General features: G+C 31.3%; 1 protein-coding gene across 3 annotated transcripts in view; it reads right to left on the bottom strand.

Moving 5' to 3' along the window:
• The window catches only part of path (solute carrier family 36 member pathetic), a 127,351-nt gene that overhangs the window by 70,005 nt on the left and 32,115 nt on the right, over positions 1 to 25,231 (bottom strand). The window lies entirely within an intron of this gene.

Below are 25,231 nucleotides of genomic sequence, written 5' to 3'. Positions count from 1 at the left end.
TTGACCTCCGGTGGCTTTTGGAGAAGCAAAATTCATCCGATCTGGTTGAAATTTTGTACGTGGTGGTAGTATATGATATTTAACAACCATACCAAAATTGGTCCATATCGGTCCATAATCATATATAGCCCCCATATAAACTGATACCGAGATTTGGTTTTGGAGCCTCTTGGAGGAGCAAATTTCATCCGAGTCAGTTGAAATTTGGTACATTGTGCTAGTATATGGCCGTTAACAACCACGCCTAACTAGGTCCATATCGGTCTATAGTTATATATAACCCTCAGATAAATCGATGCCCAGTCACACAAAAATTGGTCCATATCAATAATTGTATATAGCCCTCATATAAGCGACCCCCATATTTTAATTCTGGCTCCCTACGTACCGTGCAAAAGTCCATATCGATTCGTAATTAGTTGTAGACTTAACTACACATACTTTTTTGTCTAATGTATACCACGTATGGACTAACACACAATTTAGAAAACAATTTAAGATACCACAACCCAACACTGAAAAAAATATTGTCGTGAGGTCAAAGATTTCATGTCTTTAAAATACGAATACAAATTTTGCTTAGCGTAGAAGACGCATTTCTCTAAAATAAAGTTATTTTCCTTGTCCAAAAGTCGATAAACTTTTCAATGAAGTCGTATTGTCCTTATAATTAAGTGATTTGACTTAAAAATGGGTATCTTAACATGAAAGAAAAAATTTATAGGCTAAGGTCAACTTGAATTTAATAATTCAGAAAAATTCTTTAAATTTAATGACATTGTCTTTAAATTTGTTGTCTTTTTGCATCTTGACTACAAAGCAAAAAATCGTTCAAATATAGGACATGTTTTTCAAAACTTTATTTTAAAGAAGTTTTTTACTTCAAACATAGCATAATTTCTACTGGAAGTCGAGTCCTAATTTGGAAAATAAAGTTGCCGTTAACTCGTTTTTAAAGGACTTTGATAGCATATGAAGAAAAATAGCTAAAAAAGCGAAAAATTAAAATTTGCTTCCTAGAAGCAAGTACACAAAACCTAAATTTAAAAGAGAATTGTGTCTTAAAAGTATCCTTACTTGTATTCTCCGCTTCTTTGGCTCGGAATCCATACCAAATTTTTTAAAGTAAAGACAAAATCTTTGGAACCGAGTATGCCTTTTTTTTTTCAGTGTAATTATGGACTGATATGGACCACTTTTTGCATGGTTGTTAAATATCATATACTACCACCACGTACCAAATTTCAACCAGATCGGATGAATTTTGCTTCTCCAAACGGCACCGAAGGTCAAATCTGGGGATCGTTTCGACCAAATTTTTGCATGGGTGTTTGAGGCCATATACTAACACCATGTACCAAATTTCAGCCGAATCGGATGAAATTTGCTTCTCTTAGAGGCCTCGCAATCCAAATTTGGGGTTCCGTTTATATGGGGGCTATACGTAAAAGTGGACCGATATGGCCCATTTGCAATACCATCCGACCTACATCAATAACAACTAAGTGTGCCAAGTTTCAAGTCGATAGCTTGTTTCGTTCGGAATTTAGCGTGATTTCAACAGACGGACGGACGGACATGCTTAGATCGACTCAGAATTTCACCACGACCCAGAATATATATACTTTATGTAGTCTTACAGCAATATTTCGTTGTGTTACAAACGGAATGACAAAGTTAATATGCCCCCCATCCTATGGTGGAGGGTATAAAAATAAGTAAATATTCCTTGATAAAAATAGTTTTCCTCAAGGTCTTCAAAATTGTGGTTTACAACTGTAATTGCATCTTCATTTGAGGTAAAACGCTTGCCAGCAAGGAATTTTTTAGATTTTGGAACAAGTAAAAGTCACTGGGAGCTAAATCAGGAGAATAAGGTGGGTGGTCAAGCAACTAGTACTTTAATTCGTTGATTTTAGCCATTGTTAAAACACTCTTGTGCGCTGGTGCGTTGTCTTGATGAAAAATTATTTTTTTGTGTGTAAGCCAGGACGTTTTTCTCCAATTTGTACATTTAATTGATCCAAAAGGTTGCAATAGTACTCTGAATTTATTGTTTTACCCTTTTGCAGATAGACAATCAATAAAATACCTTTGAAGTCCCAAAAAACCATTGACATAGCCTTACCAGCCGATTGAATTGCTTTTTCCTTCTTTGGGGCACTTCCTCCAGCTTCAGTCCATTGTTTGGATTGTTCTTTTGTCTCTGGAGTATAGTAGTGGATCCATGTCTCATCAACAGTTATTAAACGATGCTTAAAGGCCATTTTATTTAGCTTAAAACGATCCAAACAAGCTTGAGAAATGTTCATTCTTATGCGTTTTTGATCGACTGTTAACAAATGCGGCATCCATCTTGCAGAAAGCTTTTTCATCTTTAGTTCTTCATGCAAAATTAAATGGACTCGATCATTTGAGATGCCCATGATATTAGCAATTTCACACACTTTTATTCGCCGATCATTTAATAGCATATCATGAACTTTGGCTACAATTTCTGTTGTTGTTGCTGTTTTTGGACGTCCACTACCCAGCAAAAAATATTTCAGCAGTAAAATTTAGTTGCGCTTTTTGGTATACAATAAAGTAGGCAGTGCATCCACTCTGTATGTATCGGCGGCAATAACGTAAACGAATAAGCAAACAAGTTTATGATCATTCGTTTACGTTATTGCAACCAATTCATGCAGTATAGATGCGCTAAAGGTAGTGCTGTTTTCCGTCATACCAATAACAATATTGCTCACCTCTGAGCAATATTGATATTGAAATGAGCAATTATATCAGCGCTATGTTGAAGCTGCTATAAATCGCTCTGATTCGGTTGTTTTGTAAGCAGTTGGTACCAGAGCTGTGGAGTCGAGCCAATTTTGCTCGACTCCGACTCCAGCAGTTTTCATCAGCTCGACTCCGACTCCGGAGTCGACTCCGGGTAATATAACTAAATCTCATTTTAATACCACTAATTTGTAGTTCTATTGAGGGGGTACCTTAAGTGGATCGATATAAAGTATCATATTTATAAATAAAATAATACTATAAATACCCATCATAATATGAGAAGATACCAACAGTATATGTATTTGTGGACCAACATTATTTATACTATCTCAAATCCTTTAAATTTGTTGCGAACTATATGCATGAATTTGAATCTGAATCTATTTAGGCAAAATTGTATATACTTCTACAAAATCTATGTACTTAAAATTTAAAACTAACGTTATGGGACGTAACACAATTTTAACAAAAAATAAAAATGCAAGGAAAGTCTAAAGTCGAGCGGGCCGATTATAATATACTCTGCACAACTTTGTATTTAGATCTACATTTTGATAAAATCTCAAATCAGACTTCTACAAAATCTCGGGCAATATTTGGGAAATATTTATAATTGTTTAGACAATTTCGCAAAAATGCATTTATGATTCATTCATTGAAAAATTTGAAAATTTGAGTCATTTCTACAAGTTTTCGACTTAGCAGTGAGTATCAGTAAGCATACAAATTTTTGTCTAGTAAATAAAAATTTGACTAAATTTTCTATAGAAATAAAATTTTGATTTAAATTTTTATAGAAATAAACTTATCAATAGAAATAAAATTTTGAAAAAAAAAGATTGTGTAACAAACTAAATTTTACAAAATTTTCTATAGAAACAAAATTTTGACTCAATTTTCCATAGAAATAAAATTTTGACTAAATTTCCCATAGAAAAAAATATTTCTATAGTAATAAAATTTTGAATAAATTTTTTATAGAAATAAAATTTTGACAAAATTTGCTATAGAAATAAAATTTTGACAAAACTTTTTATAGAAATAACATTTTGACAATTTTTCTATAAAAAACAACTTTGAAAAAAATTTTCTGCCAATATTCCACATATGTATATGGCCTTAAGATAAAATTAAACAAAATAATTTCGATTGTTCGAAATATTTCAAATAAATTGATATGGGCAATAATATGGATCGATCCAACCCATCTGCTAGTTTAGCATTCTAGGAAACATAAAAAGATAGCCGTAAGTGGAAGTTGATTTTCATTTACAATCATGCTGTACATTGATCGAATGAATAACGCAATGGAATCTAATTTGCGTAAAAACTTGCTTAGTTACAAAAATGTGAAGTATTTTAAAAAATTTGGTTTAGCCGGAGTCGGAGTCGAGCAAAATTTTTACGACTCCGACTCCGACTCCAGCAAAATCTTCAGACTCCGACTCCAAGACTCCGACTCCGACTCCACAGCCCTGCTTTCAACTAACACATTCACCATATCATTATGGTGATTTCTTGTCCCGATAAACCTTTTTATGTAAATATTTAATGACAGCATGCATTTCTAATTTTCCATTGTAAAAAAATTGCGGATGCGTCTTTTTTGAACACCTGTTTCTATATTAAGGAGTTGCCAGATCGAAACAAAATTTATCATGTGTTCATAACAGAGATGGAAGTTTCCAGAACACTTTTTTAACTTTTTTCTGTTTATACCGCTCTTTTTGTGCTAGACTAAGAAGTTTCCGAACTGCCCTCGTACGTGAAACACTTCCATGAGTGAAATATCTCTTAAAAGTAAGCTTCAATTCTGATGAACGACTAAAAATGCTATGGGTAACACCAATTCAAGAAAAATAAACCACGGATGAAAGAAAAATGTTGTGTTCTTCCTTAACCTAAAAAAATCCGTCATCATTGCATTCATGTGAATTTTGCAAATAACTACAAATTCATTGGATTTATTATTATCTTATCCTTCGAAATATTCTGTGAAGGATATGGTTCTTCCCTAAAAATGAGATATTTTTTACCAAATACACCCAGAAAAAAGTGTCTTCGAAACTAAAGGAAAAATGTTTATCAATTTAGTTTAGCCATTTTATTTTCATTAAGTTAAATTTTTGTGTGAAATAATAAAATTTACTTGTTTCAGTTAAAAAATGCTAAACTGAAAGCAGTTAGTAATAGTTCATTAACTAGAATAAGGCATGGAATTTTACTAATACTGTTTTCTTCGCTGGGTATAAGAATTTACTACTGAACAAGACAATTTTATTCACTGATAACAAAGCATTCGTAAAAATAAACAAAAACCGAACTAAAACCAAGTTTCGTCAAATTTAGTAAAATTTCTTGTAAAACGATAACACTGACTTCCTTTATTATAGAAAGCTTATCATACATACGAATAACACTTGCCAAAGAAAAATATTTTAGTTCATTCGTACTAAGAAGTATTCAGTCCTTTCAAAACTTAAGGAAACACACTTGTTAGAATATAGGAAATTTTCCTATATTTCTTTTATCTACACGACTGAAAAAGACTGTTTTTCATATGTTTGGCTATAAACATTATATGTTTGGAACACACATTTTTAAACACAATATTATTGAGTGCACGCATATAATGTTCATAAACTAGCATAACATGTTTGGGACATATATGTTAATATGTTAGAACATATTATGTTTGGGACATAAAATGTTTGTAAATATAATATGCTTGGATGCAAACATATATTAATTTAGAAATGTCCTATAAACATATATGTGTTTAGTAGCTTGGAGCGCTATTTAACAGGGAGCGATATTGAATTAAGTTGGAGGTTGTTGCTTGTTATTACAAAATTAACATTTTATTTTTCCTTGGGCAATTGATCAGCTACTTCTTTGATCCTTACAAACTGTGTGGTCCGCTGTTCGAATCCCCGGCCGGCAAAAGGTAAAATTAAAATAAAATAAAAATCATAAAATTGAATAATTTCTTCTACAATGTTTGTATTACAGAAAAAGGTGCTAAGAACTAAAAAATCTCGTGGAAGTGAGAAAGATGTGGGGGAATATACAATTAGGCAGAAACAAAATTTTGAGCCTTCAGGTCGAAAACCTATGTTGTTAGCACCTATATTACCTGTTTATTTTCATAATTCATTGTGATTGTAAATATATAAATAAATAAATAAAATTTTGAGCACAATATTGTTTGGGAGAATTTTTTTAAGCATATAATATTTTTGGGTGCAAAATGCTTCCAAACATATTATATGGTCACATAATAACATATTGTTTTTTGGAAGACAACATTATTGAATTTGGATGCAAAAATACAAAATGTTTGGAACTTAGACTACCCAAACATATATTGTTTAGACCAATATGCTTTCAAACATATTATATATTGGTAGAGATCAAACATATAAACGTTTGGGCAATACCCAAAAATGTATATGCTTGAAGCAAAATATGTTTGGGAGTATATGTTACAGAAGCGATTTTTTGTGAGGGTGTACCTGTAATCGATACCTGTCATCGATGTAATCGATATGTTTGCGCGTGGGTTGTTTTTTTTTTAGTTGGCGTTGTTATAGTATACGGAGAGATTGTTATAGTAAAATAATATAATAAATAACAAATAAAATATTTGTTATTTTAAATTAGAGAGAAAATTTGTCGTTTTTTTCAAAATTATTGAACATAAATAACAAACAATAATTCTATCTATGTTCGTGATGGTGTATAAAGACAGAATAACAACGCCTTCATTTTGGAATCGTCAATTAACAGATAACATTTTGGGAAAAAAATGGTTTATGATTTTTTATATTTGTAGGTATTGAAATTGTAAAAGGAGGACAAAATCGCTACGCAGCATTAAAAGTGAAAGGAACAAGAAGAATAAAAGCATTACGTTTTACAGTTGGTAACAGTCGATGCTGTTAATTCTTAATAAAAATATTTACTATATTAATAAAACATGTCTTTTATTTAAGAAAAAATGCCTATATAAATAAATAAAACTGTATTTAAAAAAGAAGGTAAGCAGTTCTAATTTTGAAGTAAAAGGTTTACCACAAATATGTAAGATTTGTCCAAATGAATGACAAATTCGTATTCCCTTACATTATACTTACTTGGCGGGGGCCATTTATGAGTTACTCATGTAAAAATTGTTATACAATTTTAAATTTACACACTTATTATTTTATGTATCTTTACTTAGGCTATAGTCATGTAATACATTTTTTATTTGGCCTCATTGGCTTTGTATTACGAAATAAATGGAAATTGAAATTGAAAATTGAAAAAGTTCAATAAAATGATTCCATATATGAATTCAATTCAGTTAAATTTTTTCATTCTGTAGTATAGTGGTACATAACTATAGGAAAATGTTAACTAACATATGGAATGCATTCTACCTAATTTCTACGACAATTACATCGTTCAAACAAATAAAAATGTCTTTGGCGCTATACGAAGTTCAACTTTCTTCACAATGAGTTCATTTTAACTTAAAGAAGTGGTCACTTCTTTCTGGGTGTAGTCTCTCAGTTTGAAAAAATCAGGAAGGCGCAGCGAAGCGGGCCGGGTTCGGCTAGTATTCTATAGAAATAAAATTTTTAGAAATCTGTCTATGTAAGTAAAATTTTGAGAACATTTTCTATAGAAACAAAATTATGGGAAAATTTTCTATAGAAATAAAATGTTTAGAAAATTTTTCTATAGAAATAAAATTTTTACAAAAGTTTCTACACAGAAAAAAAAGTGTCTCGTAAATTTAAGAAGATTTTTACAATAATTTATTACAAGAATTTTCCAGAATTTTAGTTCATTTTTCGTATCTGTAACGAAAATTAACTACTCGAAAGGAAATTTTACAAATTTTAAGTAGCAATCGTTTAGTTCATAGCCTACAAAATACGATGGAAATTTCCTTAAATATTTTCTTAACTGGTAGTTAAAAATTCTTTCGTCATACTATGAAACTACTTATGAAATATTAAATACTTTCTAAATATTATGTGTAATTTACTATAAAGAGTTTTTGTATGAGAAAATATTTTTTTACGAAAATTGAACTTGAAAGCGGATAGCAATTTCTTACTGGCAATTCCTATAGTTAATAATAGTTGGTACAACATTTCTAAATGAAATATTTTTAGTTCACATGTAATTAAATTTATAGACATTTTCGTCAAAAATGGGTAGATATCATTTCATGAAGTTTTTTCTAATTTTAAGTTAAACGTTTCATCGTTCTTATACTGATATGCATTTAAGAGTATTGTTTTTAGAGTAAATTGTGGACAGATGCGATGAACTAATGCATAGTACAGAGATCTTTCTCGTCAAAGTGGAATATGTTTAATGTAAAGATGATGTTACTTGAATTTTTTTTTTGAGAGTGAGAGCATGCAATGCAATAATGAGAAATGGTAGCGAGTGATGGGGATGTTGTGTATATCTGAGCGTGGGGTTGTTTTTATTTTTGTTCTTTCAGTGGTTTGTGTGTGTGTGTGTTGATTATTCGCGAATGGTTTATTTGTCTGGATGAGGTGTTGTTTTCAATGAAGGCACATGTGTTTTTGTTGTTGTAGAAATGTTTTGGTTTTGCTTGGTTTTGTTTGGTATGCTTCAGTTGTATAGTTGGCGTTGGCGTGGGCTGTTGCACCTTTTTAGCAAGTATGTAACAAGGGAATATAAAGGTATGGAATATTTTGGTTTTTTTGAGACATATATTGGTGTTTGTTTATTAAAACTTTTAAATGAAAATTAATATTTTAGCGATGAGGTGTACAATGGCGAAGTGATGATCGGTAGCTTAGAAAAAAATTATTAATAATGTTCAATATTTAGGAAAAAATGGTGAAATGGAAAGTATATTGAAATTGTTTTATCTAATTTAATTTTTATTATTCAATGTAAAAAATAAATATCCAATTTCAGAGTAACTCCAGATGAATTTGGAAAATTGTTTGTTACACCTCAGCGTATAGTTTAACCATACATAGGTAAGTGTGGTTTTCTGTTAAAAAAATAATATTCTTTATGTTTATTATTATTTGCTAATTATTATTATTATTGTTATTTTTTAACCAGCTTCATGTTTTTCTTTGTTGTAAAAAAATATTTAATTTAAGAGCAACCCCAGATGTATTCGGGCAAATTTTTATATTTCTCCTCAGCGTATAATTTAATAGAGAAGTGGTAAGTTTTCTTTTCAAAATTTACTTTCTTTTCACTAGAATATTTACGTTTTTATGACCTTTTTATTATCAAAATTACATGTTTTTAATACCAACATTTTTATGAATTGGTAAGCTTTCTTTAACATTCTTTAACCAGAATATTTACTTTTTTATGCATATTATTTTTTTAATTAGATTTTTGGAAAGCAATTTAGTGTTTTTTATTTAATGTAAAAAATAAATATTTAATTTCAGAGTAACCCCAAATGAATTTCGATAACTTTTTAACCTCAGCGTACAATGTAATAGAGAATTGGTAAGTTTTATATTAAAACTTTGGCTTTCTTTTAACAAGAATATTTATTGTATAATGTCCTTCACATCGATAACAACACAATTTTATGAGTTAATATATTGCTTAATTCATTATTTCTCTAATTGTTTCAGGTACAAACTTTATGAGGTACGTTTATCTAAGAAAAGTTGAATTCCTTGCACCATTTAATAAAATGCCCCCAAATATGGTAAGTTACAAGCTAATTTAAAGAGATTAAAAATTATATTTTATTACATGTTAATTTTTAACAATTTTCATTATTCCTTCCATTTTTTTCAGCAAGATATGTGAATATATACCAGCGATGAATAAAAAACTAAGGAAAAGTCAAAATGTCCAAATAGCCAGTTAAAATAAAGTACTTTCTTGTTCCACGTGGTCATAATTTTTATTCACAAAAACATTGTATTAAGAACTTTCATCATAAGTTGTTATAATAAAGTACTTTTGCTTAAAGAAAGTTTAATTTTATTGTATGAAAATTTTCATAATAGTAAAACGGTTTGTTGTTCCTTTAATTATTTAATTTCTCTGTACTGTGGAATGATTGATTTAAAAATAGTTTAGTCGCGGACATTTTAAAGAGACTGTTACCCAATTTTTATTATCGGGTTTCCCACAAAATAAGCAAGTAAACCAAAATAATACTGACTTTTTAACTTGGTAGGGGTATATAAATCTTATGGTGTTGTAAAAATGAACTAAACTACAATGTTATAGATGAACTAAAATTTAATAGAATTAAAAACTAGACAAGTTGAAAAAAATCTTGAGGGCTAAATCATGGTCAATATTACTACAGTTTAGTTAATTTTGCAATGGAAAAGGGTTCACTGTTTTTTCAGTGTATAGAAATAAACCGCGATCTCAATACTTTGGCGTTTGGGGCTTTTTTGGAGAGTAAGTTTGGACATACAAAACATGCAAAAGTGTCGACCATCTCAAGACCGTGCTGGAAATGGACCAAAATACAGCAGATCTAATTTCGGCAATTTAAAGGCCATAATTGGTGCCAAAATTAAAAAAGTAAGAAAATATATAGTGACTTTGTTGTTACATTGCATATCATCATCCCAGTAGGTTATGTTAGGTTAGGTTAGGTGGCAGCCCGATATTTCAGGCTCACTTAGACTATTCAGTCCATTTTGATACCATATTGGTGAACTTCTCTCATCCTAGTAAAATGCAACTTTTTTTGCAAAAAATAAGTTAAATTTCGTATCAATATAACGATGGCCTTTTTCTGTGTAGTTCTTATTCTACAATATTATTGAATATTTTTGGTATGTCGAACCATATGTAGAAATTTGCTATTTGTCATTATTGTGCCAAAATTCATGTATTTTAGCATAGCACGCGAACATGTGGCCACACCCACTTCTCTCCCCCTCCGAGAAAAAACCTTGCACGCGATGAAAGCTCTTTGTTTTATAAATAGACAAAATAAATAATAATATTTGGTGTCGTTTGGTATTTATAAGTTTTTTTTCCCGTTTTCCACTTATTGCGAGAAATTCATAGAGGAATAGCAAGTAATTACACAATACTAGATAACGAGTAACGATGCTTTTTTTTTCATTTATGTATATGCGTAATTTTATCAAAAAAAATATATAAAAGATAAAAGAAACAATCATTACCTAAAAAACACCGGCAATAACAAAACTTATTGATAATGACAACGCAATATCAAAATTTAATCAATAGATCCAAATACCATAGTGAATTCTCAAATATTACAACAATCTGGCCCAGAGCATGGTCATTGTCATTGTGATAGCAAGGAAATGACGCTATATGCTATGTAATATGCGATTGACAGACGTAGTAATGAATCGTAATGCACTTTGGCACTGGCATTTGAGAATTTCAAAAAAAAAGTGAACATTGCATGTCAATAGAGTGACAGTACCAAACGCCATCTTCTGTTATCAATTTGCTCGATGCGATGTTATACTAAAAAAAATCTTGGCACTTTATTCTCACCTATGTTTATTTATAGAAATCTGAACGCAGCAATGACAACATTAATCGCAATTTTCTGTCAATATGTCAATTTTTGTTTTTGTTTAAATATCTATCTAAGTAAGTTTAAGGAATTTCAACTATTTACCTATGCCTTCCGCCCCCATTGTGCAATAATTTAGTTAACAGGTAATTTTTTTACTGAAATTCTAGAATTTGGGTATGCGGAAAAGTTTAGGTGGAATGACAAGATTATGTAGTCATAGAATTTTTCTGAAAAACTGTTGAAAGATAATAGAGCCTACACTGAAAAAAAAGCATACTCGGTTCCAAAGATTTTGTCCTTACTTTAAAAAATTTGGTATTGATCCCGAGCCAAAGAAGCGGAGAATACAAGTTAGGATACTTTTAAGACACAATTCTCTTTTAAATTTAGGTTTTGTGTACTTGTATCTAGGCAGCAAATTTTAATTTTTCGCTTTCTCAGCTTTTTTTCTTCATATGCTATCAAAGTCCTTTAAAAACGAGTTAACGGCAACTTTATTTTCCAAATTAGGACTCGACTTCCTGTAGAAATTATGCTATGTTTGAAGTAAAAAAGCATACTCGGTTCCAAAGATTTTGTCCTTACTTTAAAAAATTTGGTATTGATCCCGAGCCAAAGAAGCGGAGAATACAAGTTAGGATACTTTTAAGACACAATTCTCTTTTAAATTTAGGTTTTGTGTACTTGTATCTAGGCAGCAAATTTTAATTTTTCGCTTTCTCAGCTTTTTTTCTTCATATGCTATCAAAGTCCTTTAAAAACGAGTTAACGGCAACTTTATTTTCCAAATTAGGACTCGACTTCCTGTAGAAATTATGCTATGTTTGAAGTAAAAAACTTCTTTAAAATAAAGTTTTGAAAAACATGTCCTATATTTGAACGATTTTTTGCTTTGTAGTCAAGATGCAAAAAGACAACAAATTTAAAGACAATTTCATTAAATTTAAAGAATTTTTCTGAATTATTAAAGTCAAGTTGACCTTAGCCTATAAATTTTTTCTTTCATGTTAAGATACCCATTTTTAAGTCAAATCACTTAATTATAAGGACAATACGACTTCATTGAAAAGTTTATCGACTTTTGGACAAGGAAAATAACTTTATTTTAGAGAAATGCGTCTTCTACGCTAAGCAAAATTTGTATTCGTATTTTAAAGACATGAAATCTTTGACCTCACGACAATATTTTTTTCAGAGTTGGGTTGTGGTATCTTAAATTGTTTTCTAAATTGTGTGTTAGTCCATACGTGGTATACATTAGACAAAAAAAGTATGTGTAGTTAAGTCTACAACTAATTACGAATCGATATGGACTTTTGCACGGTACGTAGGGAGCCAGAATTAAAATATTGGGGTCGCTTATATGAGGGCTATATACAATTATTGATATGGACCAATTTTTGTGTGACTGGGCATCGATTTATCTGAGGGTTATATATAACTATAGACCGATATGGACCTAGTTAGGCATGGTTGTTAACGGCCATATACTACCACAATGTAGCAAATTTCAACTGACTCGACTGAAATTTGCTACTCCAAGGGGCTCCAAAACCAAATCTCGGGATTGGTATATATAGCCCCCATATATATGATTATGGACTGATATGGACCACTTTTGGCATGGCTGTTAAATATCACCAGATAGGATGAATTTTGCTTCTCCAGTAGGCACCAGAGGGGATCGGTTTATATGGGGGCAATATATAATTATGGACTGATATGAACCAATTCCTTCATGATTGTTGGATATACTGACATCACGTACCAAATTTCAACCGAATCGGATGAATTTCGCTCTTCCAAGGGGCTCCGGAGGTCAAATCTGCACTGAAAAAAAAGCATACTCGGTTCCAAAGATGTTGTCTTTACTTTAAAAAATTTGGTATTGATTCCGAGCCAAAGAAGCGGAGAATACAAGTAAGGATACTTTTAAGACACAATTCTCTTTTAAATTTAGGTTTTGTGTACTTGCTTCTAGGAAGCAAATTTTAATTTTTCGCTTTCTCAGCTTTTTTTCTTCATATGCTATCAAAGTCCTTTAAAAACGAGTTAACGACAACTTTATTTTCCAAATTAGGACTCGACTTCCAGTAGAAATTATGCTATGTTTGAAGTAAAAAACTTCTTTAAAATAAAGCTTTGAAAAACATGTCCTATATTAGAACGATTATTTGCTTTGTAGTCAAGATGCAAAAAGACAACAAATTTAAAGACAATTTCATTAAATTTAAAGAATTTTTCTGAATTATTAAAATCAAGTTGAACTTAGCCTATAAATTTTTTCTTTCATGTAAAGATACCCATTTTTAAGTCAAATCCCTTAATTATAAGGACAATACGACTTCATTGAAAAGTTTATCGACTTTTGGACAAGGAAAATAACTTTATTTTAGAGAAATGCGTCTTCTATGCTAAGCAAAATTTGTATTCGTATTTTACAGACATGAAATCTTTGACCTCACGACAATATGTTTTTCAGTGTGGGGATCGGTTTATATGGGGGCTATATAAAATAATGGACCGATTTCAACCAATTTTTGCATGGGTGTTTGAGGCCATATATTAACACCACGTGCCAAATTTCAACTGAATCAAATGAATTTTGGTCTTCCAAGAGGCTCCGGAGGTCAAATCTGGTGATCGGTTTATTTAGGGGGCTATATATATAATTATGGACCGATGTGGACCATGTTTTGCATGGTCATTAGAGACCATATACTAACACCATGTACCAAATTTCAGACGGATCGGGTGAAATTTGTTTTTCATAGAGGCTCCGAAAGCCAAATCGGGGGATCGGTTTATATGGGGGCTATATATAATTATGAACCGATGTGGACCAATTTCTGCATGGTTGTTAGAGGTCATATGGTGATACCATGTACAAAATTTCAGCCGGATCGGAGGAAATTTGCTTCTCCTAGAGTCCCCGCAAGCCAAATTTGGGGGTCCGTTTATACGGGGGCTATACGTAAAAGTGGACCGATATGGCCCACTTGCAATACCATCCGACCTACATCAATAACAACTACTTGTGTCAAGTTTCAAGTCGATAACTTGTTTCGTTCGGAAATTAGCGTGATTTCAACAGACGGACGGACGGACATGCTCAGATCGACTCATAATTTATGGGGTCTTAGAGCAATATTTCGATGTGCTACAAACGGAATGACAAAGTTAATATACCCCCATCCTATGGTGGAGGGTATAAAAATGTTCGTTAATTTAATTAATCTCAAAATTTGGAATACAATTTAATTAAATTTTCGCACGAAATAGTTAATTTTTCCCATAATGTAGTTTTCTTTTTTTTCTGTGTCGATGTGACGTTTTGAATAAGGGTGTATTGGAAAGTTATACTACTCAGTGTTAATATTCTTACAGGAAGCATTCTCATTCACACAGTAAACAAATAATAGTAATAAATAATAAATAATAAAACAAGTAAGGAACGTCTAAAGTCGGGCGGAGCCGACTATATTATACCCTGCACCACTTTGTAGATCTGAATTTTCGATACCATATCACATCCTTCAAATGTGTTGGGGGCTATATATAAAGGTTTGTCCTAAATACATACATTTAAATATCACTCGATTTGGACAAAATTTGATAGACTTTTACAAAATCTATAGACTCAAAATTTAAGTCTGCTAATGCACTAGGGTGGAACACAATTTTAGTAAAAAATATGGGAAACGTTAAAATCTGAAGCAATTTTAAGGAAAGTTCGAAAAAGTTTATTTATGATTTATCGCTCGATATACATGTATTAGAAGTTTAGGAAAATTTGAGTCATTTTTACAACTTTTCGACTAAGCAGTGGCGATTTAACAAGGAAAATGTTGGTATTTTGACAATTTTTGTCGAAATCAGAAAAACATATATATGGGAGCTAAATCTAAATCTGAACCGATTTCAATCAAATTTGGCACATATGACTATATTACTAATTGTACTCCTAGTGCAAAATTTCAACCAAATTGGGCCAAAACTCTGGCTTCTGGGGCCATATAAGTCCATATTGGGCGAAAAATATATATGGAAGCTATATCTAAATCTAAACCGATTTCAATCAAATTTGGCACACATGACTATACTACCAATTGTACTCCTTGTGCAAAATTTCAAGCTAATCGGGATAAAACTCTGGCTTCTGGATCCATATAAGTGCATATCGGGCGAAAGATATATATGGGAGCTATATCTAAATCTGAATTGATTTCAACCAAATTTGGCACGAATAGCTACAATGCTAAATCTACTCCCTGTGCAAAATTTCAAACAAATTGGGCCAAAACTCTGGCTTTTAGGACCATATTAGTTCATATCGGGCGAAAGATATATATGGGAGCTATATCTAAATCGGAACCGATTTCAATCAAATTTTGCACACTTGACTTTACTACTAATTGTACTCCTAGTGCAAAATTTCAACCAAATTCGGCCAAAAATCTGGTTTTGGGGCCATATAAGTCCATATCGGGCGAAAGATATATATGGGAGCTATATCTAAATCTGAACCGATTTCAAACAAATTTTGTACACTTGACTATACGACTAAGTGTTATGTTTGTACAAAATTTCAAGCAATTAGTGCATATCGGGCGAAAGATATATATGGGAGCTATACTAAATCTGAACCGATTTCTTTCTTCTTTGAAGGCGATTGGACTTAAATTGCTACCTAGACATTGATCACAAAAATGTGTTCACAGACAGACGGACGGACGGACGGACGGACGGACATGGTTATATCGACTCAGGGACCCACCCTGAGCATTATTGCCAAAGACACCATGTGTCTATCTCGTCTCCTTCTGGGTGTTACAAACATATGCACTAACTTATAATACCCTGTTCCACAGTGTGGCACAGGGTATAAAAAGGAGCATACTTATTACACGCTGCTAAATTTCAATTACAATTTTCGTGTATACATATTTGTTTTTTTTTATGTCATGCCATAAACAAAGAATTTCTACATTTAATAATGTTTTTACTACACAATTTGGCTATTACATAGTTGGCCTATGGTTTAGCTCTTTTGCTCATTGCAAAATTTTTGTTGTCCGTATCGGTTGGTTTATTTTGAATGACATGCATTATCTATTCAAATAAACATTGAAATGTTATATAAAAAAATGTGTAAATGTACGAAAAGTCATTTATTTTCACACAAACACCACCAATTACAAGGAAAATGGTGGCAAACGAAAAAAGGAAAAAGATATTTGTTTAAAAAAATTTTTTTTTGTGATCCAGAAAATATTCGAAAAATTTAAATGACTACACTGCAGTACGAAAAGGTGTTCAATGATGATAATTTGATGCGTCCCGTACAGTGAATTAAATTTGCAAAAAAAAATTATATGACAAACTTTTAATTGTGTAACTTTCAAAGCACAGATGATATTATTTCTATTCACAGTTCATATTATTGTTTATAAGCCACCAAAAGCATTTGTAAGTTATGTAAAAAAACTTATGCAAGCGTAATAAATAAATGAAGTTACAAAAAATGTACATACTATGCGGGCAAGATGTTAGATAAATTTGAAAATTCTTTATATTTCTATAAAGATTTGTGTTTTTTCCAATCCTCGATTGAGCTTTTAGTTTCTCAATCGACTCGGGACTGAGCGCATAAGTATTAGTCAATACACACAACAAATTGTTTTCTGATTCAATCACGAAATTAATTGATCCAATTAATTTTTTAATTGAAATGTCTTCAATCACAGAAATGATAGTATCAATTCAAAAATTCATTGAAAGTTAATTTATCCAATTGAAAAAATTGTTGAATCAATTAAATTTTTAATTGACAATTTTTTAAAACTCAATTAAAAAATTTTAATTAGAAAAATGTTAGTGAATTTTTTTAAACCTTTTTATTTTCCAAAGGACCAAAATCGCAGTTAATTTAAATATTATTTTATTTATTTTAAGCAAAATTTGCCTTACTTCAAAGACATGCGACCTTGGACGCAAATTTCAATGTTTCGTATCCTAAATTTAATGATAAAAATCCGGTGGAAATTATTTGTTACCGTTTTACGGTGGGAAACCGCAGAAGTTCTACCGTGTTGAAATGTCTCTAGTGAATAAACGACAAAAGTTGGTCGAGCAAAATGGATAATATTTGGTTCAATAAAATTCATTACAAACACAAATAAAGGTTTAAAATTTAGTTAGATATAGGAAAAAGATTTTTTAATATAAAAAAAAAACATTTTCTTAAATTAGGAAGAACAACTTCCTTCTAAGATTTAGTGTGGTGAGTATACGAAATTTAATGAAAACAAAATTTTAAAATGATGATTACAAATTTTTTGATTTGAAAAAATGGCTCCCTACACTAAAAAAAAAGAGATCCTATATTTTACTAAAGCCAATTTGCACTCTCTTTTAATTCATGGAATTATTTATTTTTTTAAGTAACAAAATTTTTTTTGTGTACGTTAGTTAAATTAACTAAAAAAGGGGGAAATTATGCACAAATGAAGCTTAAAAATTTACTAAATTCGTGTCTCCCACAAAATAGTTCAGAATTTTTTAATATTTGTAAATTTTATCAATAATACGCCCATCTTGAACGACCCAGCAAAAAAAAGCGTCGGCAAAAAAGTAGTGTAAAAGGTTCTTTTTGGATCCGGAAGCGGTGCACAATTGGCGTAGAAGCGATGAATTTAACATGGGCTTGATATAGGACGGAAGTCCTTCATTTCAATAGCCGTTGCACTGAATGTGCATCACTTAGTGAGGTTTGATCCGAATTCAATGTTTTGGATGTGATTTAAAGAATTCTGTGATATTTTGATAAATAAATAATTTTAAAATTTTTTTTTTTATGATTTTTATGCATTCTAATGCTTGTCTGAAACGATTGATTTCAAATATTTACAAAAATTAGCCATTTTTCAAGAAGGGATTTATCTTTTTTTAACAAATTTTAAATAATCTGTACCATTTTATTAATCCTTACTCTGTTTTTAACTTATTTGAAACAAAAAAAGTTAAAATTACCTTTTAAAAATATGAAAAAAGCTAATTAGACAAAAATTGAATTAAAAGAACTTCCTGAGTAGTTAAAATAAAGAACATCTTTGGGATGACATTTTTGGAAGTGTTTTTAAAGTTGTGCTGTTGTACTTCCATTTTTTTTGTTTTGCTGGGTACATATATCACTAAAGACATTTTTGCAATTTTGAAATCCAATTTTTTCCTTCAGACTACGAAATTTTCTTTTACAAGTGGAAAAAATTAATTGTATCGAATACATTTTCTTGAATTTGTCGAAAAATATTTACTTATTTTTGTGAAATTGGCGTGACATCTGCGTTTGTAATACAGTTTAGTTAAAATTTTCTATAATTAACCTAATTTTATTAACAACAAATATATCCGGCAGTAAGTTCGGCCAAGCCGAATCTTATGTACCCTCCCCCATGGATTGCGTAAAAACTTCTACTAAAGACGGTCATCCACAATTAAATTACTTGCGGCCAATGGCAAGCCATCTTAAAACATCTTAACATCATCTTCTAAATTAGTCCATGCGAGATATATAGTAGACAAAAGACAGGTCGATTAAATACGTATATATTCAGTTCTTGACCGATATATATATAGGGAAGAAATAATTACGAACCGATATAAACTTTTGTGCGGTAATTATAGAGCCAAAATTGAAATATGGTCGCTTTATATGGCGGTTATATAAAATTATGAACTCGAGTTTTCCAAAAATGACAGATTTTTTACTGTTTGGTAGAATTCTTGATGTTTTGGAAGATTTTGCAAAATATTCCTCTCCAATTATGAAATGCTTCATAAATTTTCTATAGAAATAACATTTTGGCAAAAGTTTCTACAGAAAAAAAATATCTGACAACATTGTCTATAGAAATAAAATTTTGACAAAATTTTCTATAGAAATAAATTTTTACGTTTTGTTATTGTTGGTTCTGTTCTTTAATCATTGTTGTTGTTTTTTTTGATTTCAGCTTAAAACCATGCATTGACTAAACTACAAGTGTAGCTTAACCAACCGAGGAAAAATAATGTTTCTTTTCCTCGGTTGGTTAAGCTACACTCGTAGTTTAGTCAATGCATCGTCTTAAGCTGAAATCAAAAAAAACAACAACAATGAAATAAATTTTTGGCACAATTTTGTATAGAAATTATATTTTGACAAAATTTCCTAAAGACATAAAATGTTGACAAAATTTTCTATAGAAATAAAATTTTGACAAAATATTCTATAGAACTATAAAATTTTCTATAGAAATATAAAATTTTTATAGATTATTTTTGGCTCGAGTGGCAATCGTAATTTTTCTGTGATTGGGGATCGGTTTATATGGGGGCTATATATAATATAGATCGAAACGGACCAATTTTGGCATGGTTGTTATCGGCCATACACTAGCGAAATGTACCAACCGGATCGGATGAATTTTGCTCCTTCAAGAGGCTCCGGATGTCAAATCAGGAGATCGGTTTATATGGGGCTATATATAATTATGAACCGATATGGCCCAATTTTTGCATGGTTGTTAGACACCATATACTAACACCACGTACTAAGTTTAAACCGAATCGGATGAAATTTGCTTCTCTTAGAGGCTCCGCAAGCCTAATCTGGGGATCGGTTTATATGGGGGCTATATATAATTATGAACCGATGTGGACCAATTTTTGCACGGTTGTTAGAGACTATATACCAACACCATGTTACAAATTTCAGCTGGATCAGATGAAATTTGCTTCTCTTAGAGGCTCCGCTATATATAATTATAGACCGATGTGGACCAATTTTGCTTCTCTTAGAGGCTCCGCAAGCCTAATATGGGGATCGGTTTATATGGGGGCTATATATAATTATGAACCGATGTGGACCAATTTTTGCACGGTTGTTATAGACTATATACCAACACCATGTACCAGATTTGACATCGGATGAAATATTCTTCTCTTAGAGGCTCCGCAATATCCGTTTATATGGAACTATACGTAAAAGTGACCCGATATGGCCCATTTGCAATACCATCCGACCTACATCAATAACAACTACTCGATAGCTTGCTTCGTTCGGAAGTTAGGGTAATTTCAGACGGACGGACATATGTGACCGATGTGGACCAATTTTAGCACGGTTGTTAGAGACCATATACCAACACCATGTACCAAATTTCACATCGGATGAAATATTCTTCTCTTAGAGGCTCCGCAAGCCAAATCTGGAGATCCGTTTATATGGAACTATACGTAAAAGTGACACGATATGGCCCATTTGCAATACCATCCGACCTACATCAATAACAACTCCTCGATAGCTTGCTTCGTTCGGAAGTTAGCGTAATTTCAGACGGACGGACATGCTTAGATCGACTCAGACTTTCACCACGACCCAGAATATATATACTTTATGGGGTCTGAGAGCAATATTTTGATGTGTTACAAACGGAATGACGAAGTTAATATACCCCCCATCCTATGGTGGAGGGTATAAAAATTTTCCTTCCTGGTGGAGTCACTGTGTTTGAGTGTATTATTGTACTAAAACGTCCTAAAACTTAGGTTGTATATTCTTTCTTATTAGATCAATATGATTTTCAGTGTTGTAAAAAAAGAGGACCCTTATGAGCCATTTCTACGACATCGTCTCTGTTAATGTAAGCCTTTTTAATTTATTTTTTTTTTATTATTTGCATGTTAACATTTTTCGTTATCAGTAAACAAATAACGCAAAACCGCAAAAAATCCAAAAGAAACTTTTCTAAGCCTTATGTAAAATATCAAGCAAATGGAACCAATTCCAAGAAGTTCCCATTTTCAATTCAGATAATGTAAATTTAATAGTACAAAAGTACAATTGTATTCTAATTCAGACGAACTTCTTTATCGCGGTAAAACTGCCAACTACCTCCATATTTTTGCGGTTATTGGTTTTTCGATACGAAAAAAAAACAATGCAAACATCAAACTGAAAAAAAGTAAACCCACTATAAAAAATTAGGGTTATTTTAGAAAATTTCAACTATAATGTGATACAAAAAAAAATTGATATGAAATGTATTAAGGAATTATAAGCTCCTTTAGAGCAAAGCTATTTTTTGTAGATGAAGAAAATGTCGTATTTAAAATAAAAAAAAAAAAAAGTTGAGTTAAATATTGCTAAAATTATACAAAATTCAAGACAGATACACTTAGTTAAAAATTATTCAATTGGGAAAATTATAAACTATTTTGTGATAAATTTCAATTTTGTGCTATAATTGTATAAAATAGATCATATTAAAATAAAATAAAAAAACAAGTAAACTTTACTTAAATTATGTTCAAAATTTTCTAAAATGTGAAAATTATACTAAAAGATTCACTGTCTGAACTTCATTTAGCGCTAAAGGCATTTTACAAATTAATAACTCCTTGAAAATATTAAATTTTCTTAAACACCAAAAAATATTAAAAAAATAATAATAATAAATTTTATTCAATTTGATAAAAAGTATTAACTTATTTGTATCAAGTTATAAAATATTAGTAAAATAATTAACAAAAAATTGTTAAACATTTTAAAAAAATAAATATTTTCTTTCATGGTACACAGAAAAATTTTTTTATACCCACCACCATAGAATGGTGACGGGGGTATAATAAGTTTGTCATTCCGTTTGTAACACATCGAAATATCGATTTCCGACTATATAAAGTATATATATTTTTGATCAGGGAGAAATTCTAAGACGATATAACGTTGTCCGTCTGTCCGTCTGTCTGTCTGTCTGTTGTAATCACGCTACAGTCTTCAATAAAGAAGCAATCGTGCTGAAATTTGGCACAAACTCGTCTTTTGTCTGCAGGCAGGTCAAGTTCGAAGATGGGCTATATCGGTCCATGTTTTGATATAGTCCCCATACAAACCGACCTCCCGATTTGGAGTCTTGGGCTTATAGAAATCGAAGTTTTTATCCAATTTGCCTGAAATTTGAAATCTAGAGGTATTTTATGACCATAAAGAGGTGTGCCAAAAATGGTGAGTATCGGTCCATGTTTTGGTATAGCCCCCATATAGACCGATCTCCCGATTTTACTTCTTGGGCTTATAGAAACTGCAGTTTTTATTCAATTTACCTGAAATTGGAAATCTAGAGGTATTGTAGGACCACAAATATGTGTGCCAAAAATTGTGAGTGTCGGCCCATATTTTGGCATAGCCCCCATATAGACCGATCTCCCGATTTTACTTCTTGGGTTTATAGAAACCCCAGTTTTTATTCAATTTACCTGAAATTGGAAATCTAGAGGTATTGTAGGACCACAAATACGTGTGCCAAAAATTGTGAGTATCGGTCCATGTTTTGGTATGGTTCCCATATACAACGACCTCCCGATTTGGGGTCTTGGGCTTATAAAAACCGTAGTTTTTATCCAATTTGTCTGAAATAGGAAATCTAGAGGTATTTTAGGACCATAAAGAGGTGTGCCGAAAATGGTGAGTATCGGTCCATATTTTGGTATAGCCCCCATATAGACTGACTTCCCCATTTTACTTCTTGGGCTTCTAGAATCCGAAGTTTTTATCCTATTTGTCTTAAATTGGAAATCTAGAGGTATTTTCGGGTCATAAAGAGGTGTGCCGAAAACGGTGAGTATCGGTCCATATTTTATTATAGCCCCCATAAGAACGATCTCCCGATTTAACTCCTTGGGTTTCTAGAAACCGTAGTTTTTATCTGATTTGCCCGAAATTGTAAATATTCTGGTATTTTAGGCTCACAAAAACGTGTATCGGATTAAGTTTTTATCGGTCCATTTGGTAATGCCTCCATATAGACCGACTTCACTTCTTGAGGGTGTAGAAGGCGCACTGATCATGAAAATTGCTTGAAACTCAATGTAAAATTTCCATATTTTACTTCTCGGGAGAAAATCCACAGATTGAAGATTTCAAATCAAGACGTTATTTTATAATTTTCTTGCACACTTACAAGAGATGTCAATGATTCCTCTAAAACTCAAACAAAAATGGTTCTTATAAATCCAGAATCTGATATAGTCCTCATAGGTGAAATCTTTAAATTTATCTTCGGGAAGTGTCCTCAAGTCCTCAGGCCTTCTGAAATTTCAAAGGAAACCCTAATATTTGGTTCATGGTGGTGGGTATTTAAGATTCGGCCCGGCCGAACTTAGTGCTGTATATACTTGTTTTCTATTAAAGTCATAATTGAGTTTTAAAAAATATTCAATTAAAAATTTAATTGATTCAACAAATTTTTTAATTGAAACAAAAATCAATTACAAAAATTAATAGCATCAATAAATTTTTTAATTGATACTATCATTTCTGTGATTGAAGACATTTCAATTAAGAAATTAATTGGATCAATTAATTTCGTGATTGAATCAAAACAAATGTATGTCTGGGTTCACTTTGTTTTGGGTGTATGTCCGAACTGCCTGTCACATTACATGGGAGACCCCAATATCACCATACGCAGAAAGGAAATATAATCATCCCAAACATATTTCATAAGCAAAATGTCATTTTTTGTTGGTGAAAATGTAACATGTTTGTCCCAAAAATATTGTTTTCTCGCCAAACATAACGTGTTTGCCGAAATCATATACATAATTTTCGAAAAATGACATGGTTTGCATCTAAGCATATTATATTTACAAACATTTTATGTCCCAAACATAATACGTTCTAACATATTAACATATATGTCCTAAACATGTTAACATATGCTAGTTTATGAACATTATATGCTTGCGCTTAAAAATATTGTGTTAAACAATTTCAGTTCCAAACATATAATTTTTAGACCCAAACATATGAAAAACAGTCTTTTTCGTCCGTGCACACCACTGCTGTAACAATTGAACTTGGAATGCCATAGGTGATGTCTTACATAAATTAATGTCTGCTTACTATGAACTTTCTAATTGGTTGTAATATAATTTTATTGATTTTAGTCAACTCTTGGACAAATCTATAGTTCCATCACCACCGAATAGACGAAAAGAGAAAGAAACAAACAAAAAAAACAGAGAATACGTTTCCTAAAATCCAACAATAATAAAACTGTTAAGAGGCAGTCATTAGTGGGGAGGAGGCGAAAGAATGAATGACATAGATTAGAAAACAAAACAATTGAGATGTTGGCCTTTCATGATTTATGTATGGTATTATCACCATAATCAGAAATATAACAAAAGCACTAAGTGTGTAAGCATTGACTAAAAATGAAATAAAAATAAAATCAAAACAAAACAAAAATTATTTGAGAGTTTTAGTTTTTAACATGAATCCGAAAACGAAAATGAAATTTTAATGTTCTCTATCGCTGCTCTGTTTGAGAGTATGCCAAATTTGTGGTTTCATAAGAAATTCTGTTGAAATAGTACATACACGCAAAGAAAACAAAAGGCTTGGAAACGTTTTTGTTTTATTAGAGTTAGTTAACTTTTATCACCAAAATAATTCGTTTGTTACAAAATGTTTATTTTTTCAATAAAAAAAGATTATTTTTGAACCAACAACACAGTCCATTTCGTTTATATCAAGCACTGTTTTTTCTGACTTTATGTCTTTAATAAGACACATTTTACAATTTCATAGTAATAATTTAATATATGTAAAGTTGAACACCTTTTCGGAATCTTCCGAGCATATCTGGAATATATGTAAAAACAACATAAACAAAAAACTTTTTGGTGTTACGTCGAGGCAGGGATCGAACCGAGGACCCTTGGTATGCAAGGCGGACGTACCAACACACTAACCACTGAGCTATGTACCTGTTATGGTCATCAATAGATAAATATCCATATAAGTTATATTTATATAGCATAGCTTGCGGCGCCCACGAACCGAATAAACAAAGTTTATTT

This window comes from Haematobia irritans, chromosome 4, assembly GCF_050003625.1.
Source record: "Haematobia irritans isolate KBUSLIRL chromosome 4, ASM5000362v1, whole genome shotgun sequence".
Classification (NCBI taxonomy): domain Eukaryota; kingdom Metazoa; phylum Arthropoda; class Insecta; order Diptera; family Muscidae; genus Haematobia; species Haematobia irritans.
Note: the sequence above shows the minus strand (reverse complement) of the source record. Positions and strands in the feature narration are given on the sequence as shown.